Source organism: Pleurodeles waltl, chromosome 9 (assembly GCF_031143425.1).
Source record: "Pleurodeles waltl isolate 20211129_DDA chromosome 9, aPleWal1.hap1.20221129, whole genome shotgun sequence".
Classification (NCBI taxonomy): Eukaryota; Metazoa; Chordata; class Amphibia; order Caudata; family Salamandridae; genus Pleurodeles; species Pleurodeles waltl.
The window spans coordinates 822,988,604-823,002,739 of record NC_090448.1 but is presented as its reverse complement, the minus strand read 5'-3'; positions in this window follow the sequence as shown (position 1 = coordinate 823,002,739).

Here is a 14,136-nt window from a genome sequence, read left to right as displayed (position 1 = left end):
TCTTTATCACATTTTAAAGTAGATATGCCAAGACAGATCATTGATATTTATGAACCTAAAATAAACCAAATGAGAGTTTGAAAAACAGATTGAAAAAACGCATGAAATAAACTAAATGAGAATTTCAAAACAGACTGAAAAATAATTAGGTAGGAAATGGACTGGGATTCGTGGGTAGTTAAAAAATAACAACCTTTCAGCGACCCTCGGTTCGTTGAAAGGTCGAGCCTGCAGTACATCTAGATACAATTTAATAGGTAAGCACCCTGTGCAGCCTGGTGCACTCACATAGTCTTATCGGTATGACATGCGTGGTAGGATTTGCAGCTCATCCCATTCTGTTCAGAGATGCGGTCCACAGCTCACCTAGTTCTGTTCAGGAATGTGGCCTGCAGTTCTTCTCATTCTGTTCAAGGGCAGGGCCCGCAGCTTACTAAACTCTCCCATTCTGTCCAGGTGGTAGGTCCTGTAGTTTATTCCATTCTGTTGATGTGGTAGAGCCCGTGGATCACCCCGTCCTGTGTTCGGTGGCATCCGGATCTCATCGTATTCTGTTTAGGAGGTAGGATCGACAGCTCACTCCTCTGTGCTCAATGTTCGGCTTACAAAATAAGCACTCTGTCCAGAAGTGCAGCGCATTCAAATTTTATGCAGTATATGCTCCCCATTCTGTTCAGCAGTAGGGCCTGCAGCTAATCCAGTTCTGTTCAGAGTTAGAGTCAGTTAAGATCCTTTTCTGTCTTGCAGAATAACTTGCAATTGCACCATTTGGATCAGTAGTTTGGACAGAAGCATGCCACCATATTACCAGCAATAGCACCTTTAATGGACCCTATTCTAATAAACAGTGATGCCTAAAGCACACTGTTTATGAGTAGGGCAGGCTGCAGATCTATTTAGTCCACTGGTAGAGCCGCGGGTCATTCCATTTATTTCAAATGGAGGCCCTGCATCACACTCAACTCTTTTATTGGTATGCTCTGCAGAGTACCCCATTCGCTTCAAAGGCAGAGCATGTAGCAAATCACATTCTGTTATAAATATGTCCTGCAGCACACCACATTCTGTTCAGGCTTTGCACTGGAGTACACTTAGGGGGTCATTCCTACCCTGGCGGTCCGAGACCGCCAGCGTAGGGGACGGAGGAAGCACCGCCAACAGGCTGGCGGTGCTTCTGGGGCTATTCTGACCGCGGCGGTAAAGCCGCGGTCAGAAAAGGGAAGCTGGCGGTTTCCCGCCGGTTTCCCGCTGCCCCTGTGAATCCTCCATGGCGGCGCTGCAAGCAGCGCCACCATGGGGATTCCGACCCCCTTCCCGCCAGCCTGGTTCTGGCGGTTTTAACCGCCAGAACCAGGCTGGCGGGAACGGGTGTCGTGGGGCCCCTGGGGGCCCCTGCAGTGCCCATGCCACTGGCATGGGCACTGCAGTGGCCCCCTAACAGGGCCCCACATTGATTTTCAGTGTCTGCTTGGCAGACACTGAAAATCGCGACGGGTGCAACTGCACCCGTCGCACACCAGCAACTCCGCCGGCTCCATTCGGAGCCGGCTTCCTTGTTGCTGGTGCTTTCCCGCTGGGTGGGCGGGCGGCCTTTTGGCGGTCGCCCGCCAGCCCAGCGGGAAAGTCAGAATGACTGCCGCGGTCTTTTGACCGCGGTACGGTCTTCTGGCGGTTCCCTCCAGACGGGCAGCTTCCGCCGCCGGCGGGGGTCAGAATGACCCCCTTAATGCTGTTTTAGCAATAAGTACTGTTGCGTGCCCCCTACAAGACATGCAGACCTCTGTAGTAGGTACAACAAAGTATGTTAATTTGTTAGGTCATAAGTCCTCCATTCGATTCTACAGCTCTCCTCAATCTGGGTGCAGCTGTATTGTGTTGAATTGTATCGTAGCATTTATTTAACGCTTACTTCCCCAATGTGGATCTTCGAAGCACTTCCCTACATGAATAACAAGTCACACTGTGTAGGTTGTGTGCTTAGAATCATGTTGTCTTTGTTTTGATCTTGTGCAGAAAGTGTTTCCATGTTGTTTGTGATGGCCACCGAGGTGCAGTTATCGTATTATGGGAACCAGCATGTAGCAATGGGTTGGATAATGAAGTGTGTGAGACAGACGCACAGTATTATGGTTTTTCAGTATGCAGTATATCTGATATTTTATAAGATGTAGTCTGCTTAACTGGTTACTGCACTGGGTTGTCCGATCCGAGATTTTGTATATAGTTGTGCTTCTAAGCTGGCATGGGTGGAGCAAGAGAGTTGAGAGATTTGATGGGATACACATTTTTATTCTCATCCCACATCTGACTTTCTTTTAGAGATATAAAGAAGTGGTTAGATTTTATGGATATTTGGGACAAGCCGTGGTGAACTATATTAGAGGTCTCAAAATGGTCCAGCAATGGGTGACAAATCTATTTAGTTAGGCCATGCCCTTTTCATTTAGTGATGGCTGTTATTTTGGTTGTACAGTGCTGGTGATAGACAACCATCATAGCAGATATGCCTTATGTGAATTTAAGAGGTATAAGTTACAATTTGTTGCTGACCACTGTGTATTATGGTTTTAGTATTTATTGTGCGCCCTAATTGTTATATAGGGAAGTACATATCTACATAATGGTACCACGAACCATGAGTCAGCTCTTCTTGGCTCACCTGCATATCTAAAGCAGTTTGCTGAGTTGTTTGTAATTTATGGGTTGTAAGCTGGGGATTGAGCTTGAGAATGCAACTGTTTTCTGGATCCTTTTGCAATGCAAACCCTTCTGATTAGCAGAAAGGTCCTGCAGTGCACCACATTATATTCATATTCACCTTTTAGTACTCCAGTGCACCCATTTTGTTATTCACAGGTCCGCTAAAGCAACAAAGTTTGTTTGGTAGGGCCTGCAGCACTCCTACCTTCATTCTTCATTAGAACTGTTTCATTGGTGGTCGTTACTCCATCACCATACTCATTCTCCTAATCTATAAGGTCTGCAGAATATTTCATACTACCGAGAAATAGAGCCTGCAGCTCATGCAATTATTTTAAGCAGATGCACACAAATCACATTCTTTTCAGTGCTAACGCCTGTAGGGTGCCTGATGCTCTGCAGTTGCAGAGCCTTTAGCACACCTCTTTCAACTGAGCAGTAAGGCTTGCAATAGACACCATTTTTTTCTGTTTGCTGTGGCTTGGTGGGAGCTCGCAGCTCCCACCAAGTCACAGCAAACACTCCGGTAGCGGCCCCCTTCCAAAAAAAAAGGTAAATATGTAGGCTGGGCCTCAGGGGATGGGGCCCCTGGGCCTAGATTGGCTGGGTGGGGTTGCACACAACCACTCTCCCAAACAAAAATATTTTTAAAGGGAGGGTCCTAGAGGATGGGGTCCCTGGGTCCAAAATCAGCTGGGGAAGAGGGGCACACGGTACTCTGATGTACATGGCTGAAAGCCGTGTGCAGCGTGGGGTTAGTTTGCCGCCAATACCCACTGTGCATGGCCTGCTGGCTATAGGGACGGACATGTGGCTATACATCCGAAGGCCGGGTGCAGCGTGGAGTTGGGTGGCTACAGAGTTTGGCCATATGGCCTGGCCGGAAGTCAGGCACTGTGGCCAACCCCTTATGCGCACCACTGCTGCTCATGGCCATAGGCCATGCGCAGCACAGGGTTGGGTGGCTATAGGGGTTGGCCGCAGGGCCTGTCTGGAGGAAATTAACATATCCGGACCAGCAGAATCAAGTTGTTTGTTGTATTGTAAGACCCAAAACAAATGGTTGATGCGTTTTGACCACCACGGGTCGTGATCACATGACCTAAGGTTCAACTCATCGCTTTTTATCGACGTCTTCTTTGTCAATCAACATAAACAAAAGACTCTGCACCAGCTGCTGTATAATTCATTTTCAACATAACAGTTTTTTTTTTTTTTACAATTCATTTGCCATAAATCAGAATACACATTTTTATGTGATTAGAATCGACACATTACTTTGCCATCTGGTAAACACACTCCACCTTTGCCCAATTCATATTATTGCTCTCCGTAAGATTCCCTGCGCCCACTCCATAACATTGTTACAATAGATAATGCAATGTATCTCATTTCAATTCTCATGATGGAAGGAGGAAAGAGCAACATCTGCTTTAGTAATACATTACTCATCACACTGTTGAAAGGTACATGGGAGACGGCTAGAAAGGAATGAAAGCTATAGTAGCCAAGTTGATTTTTACAGTGCCTTAAAGGAACCAGTGCCCACTGAGTAACCTTATTGCATTCGATAATATAATTTATCCTCATTTCGAATTTCATAGCAGGAAAAGGAGAATGCAACATCAGTCGTAATTATGCATCATTCATTTTACATGCTAAAAGTTACATGGGAAACCGCCTGAGAAGAAATAAAGGCTATAGTAGCCAGTTTTAAACTACCAGTATCCTTATGTTGAACTGATAAACAAATTCCAATGACTGAATCGCTCCAACTGATGCTTCAGAAATAACTAATTGCTTCTGCTTTATTTACATCCCTTTGGTCCTATAGAAACAAGAGGATGCAATGTAATCCTATAAATCAATGTTACAGTGGCACAAACAAAATGAAATAAAAATCAAGACTGAAAAAATCCTATACAAAAAACTCACTCCAGTGCCATACAGTTTAACACCCATTGACAGATGCATTTATCTGTATAAGCCAATAGAAAGTTGTACTATTAAAAAAATAAAAAATGGCCTTGCTCACAAAAGTGGGAAGTTTCACATTGCACTGTTCTACAAGTGTAAAAATAGACCCTCATCAGCATTCAGAGTTACAGGGTTCACACATTCAGCCTCCAGGATAAACCTGAATTTGATTCTTCATAATGCTGTCACCTGCCATTGGGTCCAATCAGCACTGTGTTTCTCCCTGAAATGTTTTGCTGTGCTGTAACTATGATCATTGTGGATGACGTCTGTCCAATGCTCTAATATTCAGTTTTTCACAGGTAATGTGGTGGAGCCTATATAACATATAACACAAGGGCATACTATCATGTAGACCACAAAGGCTGTTTTGCGGGCAATATAGTTTGAAATTTTCCATTGTTTCTTGTTGCGAGATATGGTTACCTTCAGTACATTACTACTGTATTTGCAGCCCTTACATTGGCTGCATCGTTTGAAACCTTTTTCTGGTTTTAACCAGTTGGTATGTTTAGGTAACAGATAGCTATTCACTATTAAATCTATCAAAAAAGTGTTCTTTTGGTATGTTATCAAGGGGCCAGACCTTAACTTATTTTTCAATTTTGATTCCTGTTCCAAAATATTCTATCTATAACATAAGATCCTCTGCAGTTTCCATGACTGTTGTGCAAATTTTATAATGAACCAAATAGGTTCATCCATTTTAGAGGTCTGATTTGGAGTTGCCTTAAATAGCACCTCCTCTCTCTTGATCTTATATGTCCTGCTGGGCTACAAATCTCAAGGCCTTACTGGGGTAACCCCTCACTGCTAACCTTTCAGTCATCTCATTCTTTACCCTCTGGTAACCCTCCTCCATTCTGCAATTGCTCTTAGTGCATAAGAACTCACTCAAGGGGATACACCACCTAAAATTAAGTTGGTGGCTACTAGCTGCATGCGAGATGGAGTTCCCTACAGTGTCCTTCCTGAAGAGCTCACTATCAAAAATCCCATCTCTAACAATATGTTAGAGATCTTGAAACTCAATATTGCTTTTATTATAATTCATAGTGAATCTCAGATTTAAATCTCTAACATTCAGAGCTTTCCCAAAAGATTTCAATTCCTCCTCTGAGCCATTCCATGAAAGAACACGTCATCAATGTACCTGAGCCAAATACTGACTTTGTCAGTCCATTGTGTCATCTCATTGCCCCAGAGCACCTGCTCCTCCCACCAGCATACTACCAAATTGGAATAGCTGGGATCGAAGCAGGTGCCAAAGGCAGTCCCCTGTGTCTGTCTTAAAATATCACTATCAAACATAAAAATAAATTCTGCTAAGCACAAATCAGTCATTTTCAGTAACCTATGGGTATGTCGCAGATGATTTACACTGAAGCCTGTAAAAAGTGCTTGCATGCCTGTAGGTCATCCTTGTGCCTAATGCAGGTATACCGGCTCTCTATGTTGACACACCATGGCACAGGTCTGTTCGCAGTGTAAATCCTGTACCCTCCTAAGAAAATCCTTTGTGTCTTTAATACGTGAGCTCAAATTCTTTCAGCAGACAGCCACCCTCCCTGGGGTGATTTCAGCCCAGGGACCCTATCTCTTGGGGCCCAGCCAAGAAAAATGAGGTGAAGGGTGACATGTGGCCCCCTTCCCCTGGCCAATTTGGCCCCAGGGACCCCATCCCCCAGGGCTCTTTACATTTATGATTAAGGTTGAGGGGGGCAGGAAGCTGCTATCCCCGGGCTCATTAGGCCCTTAGGATCCCACCTCCTGGGGGCTGGTCAATTACAAAAGCCACACAGCCCCCTCACCAGGCCAATTTCGGCCCTGGGGACCCCATCCCCAGGGCCAGTCACATACTGATGGGGGGGTCATGCGGACCCCTTCCTCAAGATGATTTCAGACCCAGGGACCCCATCCCCTAGGGCCTGGATAATTACTTGAGGGGGAATGGGGCTGTGCGGACCCCCTCCCTGAGCCAACTTCAGCCCCGGGGACCCCATGCACTTGGACCCAGCCACTCAATGCTAGGTGCCCTGACACCACCCAAGGCACAGTGTCTTTTTGTTGCAGCCACAGGGAAAACCCCAATGCCCCTGAGGTCCCTGCCAGCTCCCACATCCAGCGGAAGCCAGCATTGCTACTGCATGCAGGGAGCGGCAAAAAATGCAGTTCCCTGCATGCAGGAGTGATTTTTTAATCTGTTTCCCTGCCCACGTCTCACTTCCAATGGGTGGTAGCATTTTTCCTGCTCCCACCCCCTGGGAGCAGACTTACTGTATACTCTCACTTGGCAAGAGCTTTAAATTGCTCCCACCAAGTGAGAGTTATTCATCCAGCGGGGACTGAGAAAAAAGAGGAGGGGTCCTAAAACACCTTTTCCCCATGCAATGCCTATGGGCATTTCACGGTTTTTAGACAAAACTACAGCCAGAACCGCCGAACGAAATTACACCAAATTGTGCAGAAAGGTAGATCTTGGTCTAGAAAGAACCCTTTTGGTAATTTGATGTAATTCTGTTCAATAGTTTCTGAACTATAAAAGGAAAAAATATATACTTATCTATGGACATGCATTCTTTGCTGTTCTCGGGTACCCGTGGATCTGGGCGAAAAGCAAGGAACTGATTGGCTGGCCGCAACCTAAAAGGAAAGTTTAGGCCTCCCTTTTGTTTCTTCTCTGGGCCACCGGAGAGAGAACATAAATAAAAACACACATAAGGGGTCAGGGTAGAGGTTTCCTGACCCCATAGGACACAGTGAGTGGTCTCTGAAAGACCCCTCATGTGCAAAAAAGCGCCCAATTTTTTTTGGGCTGATCCGCGGATCCACGACGATGCACAGTGCAACCCCTCAGTGTAAATCTGCAATGGATCCACAAACCCAAAGCCTAATGGAAAACAAAACTCACCCACTCACATACCATACCCCCACCGTGCAAGGCCTGCACAGAATGAGGTTGGGTGCATGCGGCAAACCCTCTCTGCACACGGTGAGAGGATGTGCGTGGTGGTGGTTGTATTAACGTACGGTAATTATTTAGCACTTTACATAAAAAAACATAGAAATTCACTGAAAATAACAGAGGTTACAGGGATGTTAGAGTTAGTTTAATGTTTTACCCACACAAAACCATAGAAATTCATACTTACAGTTATACTATCTGAAGAAATGATAACTTGTGCCGTAAAGTAACTTTAGGCCGTGAGTTATAGTTTTTTAACATAAGTATAACTATAAGTATATCTATAACTGCTGAATTGTTGCGGTTTTGTGTGGGTAAAACGTCAATCTAACTATAACGTCCATGTAACCTTTATTTTTTTCAGTGACTATATTTATATTTAGTCACTGAAAAAAATAAAGGTTACACAGGCACTATAGTTAGGTTATGAATTTAGTTGTACAAAATCATAAAATTCAGCAGTTAGAGTTACTTCAAGGAAACATAGCTCGTGCCCTTAGGTAATTCTAACTCGCGCCCCCGTCATGCACGGTCTTCTGATCAAAATTTTTATTGCAAATGTTGCAGTGATAATATCAAAGATGCCATAGAAGGTGTCATCAATGATATAATGTGTGGAGTATTTAGTCGTGCATGGCAAAGGCTGAAGTTATCCTTACCTTAGGGCGTGAGTTATAGATACTTGAAATAATTCTAACTATAACTGTTGAATTTCTATGGCTTTGTTCGAGTAAATTCGACACTCATGCACTCAGGGGGAGGGGAGCTGATGACGAGCAGTCTCATGGTGTAGTAGACAGCCTTAAAGGATACGTGCACCACCACATGGGGACTGCCGTGCATCACCTTAAAGGGGCCGCGATGGTGAGCAAAGCAGGTGCCTGATGGAGAGCAGAGCAGGCACCTGATATTTTACCCCCCCAAAGCTCCACCCACAGGTTTCAGTTTGTCAGGATACTGCCGCTGATAAAGGTGCACCAGACGGGGACTGCAAATTAGACACAGGTTCCCAAGTGTGGTCTTCAGGTCCATATCCTTTATACTGGATCATATCATGCAGAATGTGCTGGATTCATTTGGAATCCAGATTCGCTTCTACCTCAAATTCTGGGTCATCATCAATCAACACCGCCGGGGGTTTAGTAGGTAGTGTGGTTCCAGGAGAAATAGCTTTTAATAAGGACACCTGGAAACCTGGATGTATCTGCAATTGTGATGGTAGGTCCAACTTCATGGCAACATCATTAATACATTTATTAATTGTGTAAAGACCTACATGCCGTGGTTGAAATTTCCATGGACCTTTTAAATTAAAAATCATTGTAGATACCCATACATGTTCACCTCCATGATATTCAGATCTTACTCTGCGATGGGTGTACGCAGTTCCTTTACATGATAACTTGGCTAGATTCAAATTGTCCTATGCAGTTTGTTGAATACTTTGTATCTGATCAATATAATCTTGTATCACTTGTACAGCAGTACGGGATACAGAAGGCAATGAGAGTAAACAGGGATGCAGACCATAGTTACACTGAAAAGGAGTTACTTTGGTAGAGCTGTGAAGTGCATTATTATAGGCGAATTATGCAGCCCAATGGTAGGAACCCAATTCTAAAGATTCACTTAGCACTTGTCATCTAAGGTACTGTTCCAAGCATTGATTCCCCCTTTCTGTCTGACCATCTGACTGTGGATCATAACCAGTTGATAGATGGATGTCAATCTGTAAAACCGTGAACAAAGCCCTCTAAAATGTTGATACAAATTGAAGGCCTCTACCAGACACAACAACAGAGAGCAAACCATGCAATCTTGCAATTGACTGCAAGAAAATATTTGCAAGTGCTTTGGATGTAGGTAAACCTGATAAAGGTGTAACATGCCATTTTGGTGTAAATGTCCTCTACAACCATGACTGTGGTGAAGTCTTGTCTTGGGTAGTTCTACTATAAAATCTAAAGATAGTGTATGCCAGGGGTGGGAAGGAGTGGGTAAGGGATGTAAAAACCCAGCGGGTGTCTGATAGGAGCTTTGTTTTGAGCACAAATAGCACATCTTTGTACAAATAGTTTTGTGTCTGTTACCAATGTAGGCCACCAACAATACCACTTCACCAATTCTAAAGTCTTCTTTTCTCCCAGATGTCCTGCCAAAAGATGAGTATGACACCAGGACAGTGCTTGTTGCTCTAGGGCTGGAGTAGGGCTAAACAACCTATCCTGTACATGATGCAAATTGTTCACAACTTTGGTCTCTAGTTCCTGTAGGACTACTTGAGCTTCCTTGCTAAGCTGGGCAGCAGCTACATCCACCAAAAAATCTTTCTCAGAGACCACTGCCCCCACAAAATGGTTAGAAGGGATTATAAAATGGTTGTCTGAATCTTGTTCCGCAATGTCATGACCCAAACGAGATAGGGCATCTGCTTTCCCATGCTGTCTACCCGCTTAAAACTAAATAACAAAATTGTAAGATGTGAAAAACTGTGTCCACTGAAACTGTCTCATAGATACGGTTTTAGCCGCTTTAAGAAATGTAATTTTTTTATGATCAGTAATTACTGTTACGCTGTGCGAGGTGCCCATCAGATAATGGTAGACATTCTTCAAAAGCTCTCTTTATTACAAGTAATTCTTTATCTCCAATGGAATAATTTATTTCAGCAGGACTAAGCTTATTGGAATAATACCCTATGCGTTGTAACCCTCATGAATCCCTGTTTCTCTGAGATAACTCCCCGCAACTTCCATCTGAGAAGCATTAGCCTCTACGATAAAAGGTTGTGTAGTATCTGGATGTTGCAAAATAGCAGCTTTCATAAACATCTCTTTCAATTGTAAAAAAGTCTGTTCTGTATGTTTCAGACCAATGGAAACTACTCCTTTCCTTAGCAATTGACTTACAGGGGACAACAAAGTGGAAAAATGATGTATGAATCACCTGTAAAAAATTAGTAAAACCGAGAAAACTCTGAACCTCCTTCACAGTCTTTGGAGACTTCCATTGCATTATAGATTCTCCTTTTTGAGGGTCCATACTAATCCCTTGTGAGGAAGGAACATAGCCCAAAAAGATAACTTCATTTATGAAAAATTGGAAGGCAGAAGGGGTGCTATATAGTCCAAAAGGCATGACTATGTACTCATAGAGACCTGAATGTAGTACAGAAAGCCCTTTTCCACTCGTCTCCCTCTCTCACTCTCACCAGATGGTAAGCCCCTCAAAGGTGCAATTTAGTAAATATCTGGGCATCTTTTACTTGATCTATGAGACAAGAAATGAGGGGCAGAGGATAGCAATTTTTTATAGCAATATCATTGAGTGCTCTATAATCGATGTAGGCAGGCAAATCACCCCCTTTTTTGGGTACGAAAAACAAAAAAGAATCAGGAGACTGAGAAGGCCTAATAAAACCAATCAGTAACATCCTCATCTAGATATTCCCTCAAGTGCATGTTCTCTTTTTCAGTTAGTGAATTTATCCTTCTACATGGTATGCATGCCCCAGGAACCAAGGCCCATATTTATACTTTTTTAGAACCGCATTTGTGTCGTTTTTTTGACGCAAAATCGGCGCAACCTTACAAAATACAATTGTATTTTGTACGTTTGCGCCGATTTTGCGTCAAAAAACGACGCACATGGAGCGCTAAAAAAAGTATAAATATGGACCCAAGTCTATTTGACAGTCATAAGGGCAATGTGGAGGAAGAACAGTGGCTTTCTTTTTATCAAATATATCTGCTAGGTCTTGATAACATGAAGGGAACTGGGGAATATATGATGCAAGGGACAAAGTTGCAACCTTCTCCAGTATTGACTGGAGGGAGTCTGTAGATAGTACTCCTTACAGTAAGAAGAGCAAAAAGTTATTTTATGACTCTTCCAGTTTAAAGCAGGGTTGTGTTTTTCTAACCATGGAATGTCTAAAATGTCTTGGAATTGGGGTGCTTGTATCAAATCAAATTGTATCTGTTCTACTCGAGTCCCTTGGATACTGAGCCCCAAGACATTGGTACATGGGTTTGGGCCTGGGTGGAGATCATGGAGTTCTGCTAAGTGGAACTCTGCGAAGTGCCGAAAAAACTCTGCTGTGCTATGCAGAGTTCCGCGAGCAGTGGAGTTTGGGTAAGTCATGCTGTTTGCACTGATTTTCAGTGCCAGGAGTTTCTCCCGCTCTAACAAATCAGCGTGAACTGCATCACATGAAGCGCCAGAGGGCACTAACTTCTTTCTGCCACTCGAGTAGATTTCCTACTCGAGCTGCAGCTTCCTCAATGGGAGTGACAGCTTTCTCATTGAGTGCAGTTGTGGCCTACCATGACTGCTTGCATTTAGAAATCTCACTCGCAAACTTAGTGATTTCTCTCGTTCGCACTCACCAACTTAACGTGGGTGAGCAAGAGAAAAACTTCCACTCCACGTCACTTTGCGGGGTTTTTTGGAACTCCGCACTTCATGCGGAGTGGGGAAAACACTGTGAACTCCGCCGGCGGAGCCGAATTCTTTGCCTACCCCTACATAGGTTACGAGGTCTGCTTTGAAAGAGCTGCCATCAATTGTTTTAACTTCATCAGCATGTTCCTTTAATACACAGGGGACATCATATTATGTAGCTAAGGTATGGTCCATAAAATTTCCTGTGGCTCCTGAGTCAACTAGTAATTGGAAAGTTATTTCAATCCCATTCCAAGACAATTGAGCTGTTACATGCCAATGTCGATAATGTTCAATACAGGATGTTTGTGTGAAGGTTTCAGAACCCAACCTAGTCAATTCACCTGAAACGCTTGCCTCTTCAGATGTTGGGTGGTCTAGTTTCCCACCTCATTTCTCTTTCTAGGTTTATTTGGACAGTCCCTTAAGAAATGTCCCTTATCACCACAATACAGACAGAGTAGTAGTGTTCTTCGCCTCTGTATTTTGCCTTGCATAAGGTCCCCTTTAGACTGCCAATTAGCATGGGTTTTGGTTCCTTACTTTTACCTGCCTCTATTCTTTTCCCCCTATATACCATCATTCTGGGTCGTGATATGTCCTGTTTACGATCAGCTAGACGATGAGCAACCTTCACTACTAAGTCTATAAGGTCACTATAATTTTCAGAGGGATTAACTACGTGGGGCAGTAAGTCCTTCAGTTCATCCCATAGCCCTTTATAAAATAAGGAACTCCGTTTATTCTCTGGCCACCTAGATTCAGCTACCAAATGATTGAATGTAGTAATGTAGGTTAATAAGTCTTTATTACCTTGTTTTAAATTTAATAATTCAGTGTCCACTGATTGGACAAAGGTGTGGTGATCAAATAGTTTCCTTAACTAAGCTTTGAATGCAGAATAGGTATTTACTAAGGGAGCATCTATTTCTACAATGGGGATGGACCAGGTAGTGGCTGTACCTCCTAAATAGGACAAAATACAAGCTTCTTTGGACTGATAGTTGGGGAAACAATTTGGTTTACAAATTGAATGTAGCTGGCACTGATTAATAAATGTGGAGAATTTAGAGGGTTCTCCAGAAAAATGCTCAGTAGGAGACAGGGGAATAGCTGGGGGAGTGGTTACATGTATTACTGGTGCACCTGAACATCGACTGGGTCCAGCACCCTCATACTTTAAAGCTATCCCATCTGTTGTATTATGTCTATGTTCAGTGCCTGGAGCTGAGGTGGTGCCAGAGACTCTCTCTTGTAGAACACCTACCCTCTGCACAAGGGTTTGTGTCTTTTTCTGCAAATTGCCAATCATATTAGCTAAATTGGTCAGTGTCACCTCTTGCGTCCCCATTTCACTCAGGTGGAAATTTAAAGAGGGCTCATTGTACTGTCAGGCTTGTACCTTTTCCTCGGGACTGAAATGGACACAACGTAGTTCCCAGTTTCCCTGCAAAACAAGCGGACCAAAATAGTCACATCTGTTCCTCTGGGACAAAGGGACAAACCTGGCCCAGGACCAGACCAAACTTCCTCTTGATAGATTTAAGTTGTTCTCTAAAAAGTAACACATAACAAGCTTTTAATATTTCAAATAGACTTGAACGCCTTTTTCTTAAATTCACTATAAATTGCATGAAGTACCTTATGTCCCTATTCCCTTTCTTAGGGGCTGGTGCCTTGGGACTGGTGTGATATACTATTTCTATGAAGACACAACTCACATAGGTTACAATTTTGGTAAGAAACACAGTCATGTGAAATACAACACACTTGTCTATTGCACCTACCTATGCAAGCACTAGAAGAATGTACAACAGTTTTTCCTATGTGAAGGTTCAGTTCATTGCTAAAGTCTTTTATATTTTTCCTGTAATTAGAACCACAATATTTTAATATCATTCAGAAGATAAGAAACATAGGGGGTGATTCTAAGTCCGGCGGGCGGCGGAAGCCGCCCGCCAGACTTCCCCCACCAAAATACTGCTCCGCGGTCGAAAGACCGCTGAGGGTATTTTGGGATTTGCCCTGGGCTGGCGGGCGACCGCCAAAAG